At 43.6% G+C, this 1,892-nt stretch overlaps 1 pseudogene; it reads left to right on the top strand.

The window, feature by feature from the left end:
* Positions 1-684: 684 nt before the first annotated feature.
* On the top strand, positions 685-755 carry LOC118078444 (U6 spliceosomal RNA; annotated as a pseudogene).
* The last annotated feature ends 1,137 nt before the right edge of the window (positions 756-1,892 follow it).

The raw sequence follows: 1,892 nt of genomic DNA, 5'->3' as shown, positions 1-1,892 counted from the left end.
CTTCAGCACTGTAAATACGCAGCACCAATAAAAGAATAAAATGCAGAGCTGCGTAGCGTCGTTACTCTGAAGTAGCCCACTCCGGCCACTGTGACAAGAGCAAAAGGGCAAGTAGGGCTCATTACCTTTTCAATCTTCCCAGGATCTTTTCTCCTTCAGGAATATCATTTGGCAGATCCATCATGACATCAGCCGGTCTGCCTCCAACTACTTAGAAAGCCTGTCAGTGTCTCCACCAGCTCCCCGTTAACAAAATGCCATCGCTCAAGGTTCTGGTACCCACAGAGATTAAAAACCTTTTTGATCTGGGTAGCATATGGCACTTGACGTCTTTGACGGAACAGCTATGATTAAAATAATAAAGTGTAAAATGCAGAATATAAATAAGCCAGCTTTAAAAAGGAAAAGGAAAAAAAATTCTTCAAAAAATTGTTTGCGTGACATTAACTCCAGAAGTTAAAATGTTTTGAAGGCATTGCCACTCACCATGTGTCTATTTGTCTGGGGACCAGAAAACCACCATTTTCCTTTGATTATTCCATTTTTTCCCCAGCAGGCTACTGGCATTGCAATTTAGCTTGATCAGATGAGTTGAAATGAAGACCTTTTTTTGTATGATTCTGTAGGCACTTGGAAAGAAGAAAGACCTTTATCAAGGATGGGAAATTCGGTCCCACTAGATGGGTGCTCGCTTCGGCAGCACATATACTAAAATTGGAATGATACAGAGAAGATTAGCATGGCCCCTGCGCAAGCAGCAGCTAGACTGGTGACTGGGAGCGGCCGCCGAAACCACATAACACCGGTCCTGAAAGACCTACATTGGCTCCCAGTACATTTCCGAGCACAATTCAAAGTGTTGGTGCTGACCTTTAAAGCCCTAAACGGCCTCGGTCCAGTATACCTGAAGGAGTGTCTCCTCCCCCATCGTTCTGCCTGGACACTGAGGTCCAGTGCCGAGGGCCTTCTGGCGGTTCCCTCGCTACGAGAAGCTAAGTTACAGGGAACCAGGCAGAGGGCCTTCTTGGTAGTGGCACCCACCCTGTGGAATGCCCTCCCACCAGAGGTCAAAGAAAACAACAATTACCAGACCTTTAGAAGGCATCTTAAGGCAGCCCTGTTTAGGGAAACTTTTAATGTTTGATGGATTTCTGTATTTTAATGTTTTGTTGGAAGCCGCCCAGAGTGGCTGGGGGGGGGGAACCCGGCCATATGGGTGGGGTATAAATAATATATTATTATTATTATTATTATTATTATTATTATTATTATTATTTTATTATAGATGTTGTAGGATAAAGTTACCAGATTTTTTTCAATGAATCCGGGGACACTATAAATAAATAAATACTACATGTTGATGCTGCAGCAATGGCGGTGGCAGAGGGGCGGCCACCGCCTTGACCTCCAGCGCCACATTTCCCCTTCCTCCGAGGCTTTTATCTCCTTTCTCCATGAGCCTGGGCAGCCCCTGAGTTGTTGGTTCTTCAGTGGTGGTGGTGGGGAAGTGGAGCACGGTTGGATAGCACCCTAGAAGACAGAAGAGATAGAAGAGATACCATCAAAGGAACAATGGCAAGAAAAAACTGATGAACTAGGCAGAATTGGCTAAGGCTGCTAACAGATAAACTACGAGAGAAGGACAAAAAGGACTTTAAAAGAGTCTGGGAACCATTTACAGTCTATTTGCAGAAACAACAAAACAGACTGGATTCATTGGCAGGTTTTGAATAAATGTTCACAACTTTATTACAGTAACATCTAATTTAGATAAATGATAAGGGAAGTTACTTTTATATAAAAAATGCAGGAGACAATAAATAAAGTCAGACAACTCAGTAGCGGGGGAGTTGAGGGAAGTCCAGAGGGAGGGGAGGGAGAATAAATGTATA

Source organism: Zootoca vivipara, chromosome 3, assembly GCF_965207765.1.
Source record: "Zootoca vivipara chromosome 3, rZooViv2.hap1.1, whole genome shotgun sequence".
Classification (NCBI taxonomy): domain Eukaryota; kingdom Metazoa; phylum Chordata; class Lepidosauria; order Squamata; family Lacertidae; genus Zootoca; species Zootoca vivipara.
This window is presented reverse-complemented; position numbering and strand designations above follow the sequence as displayed.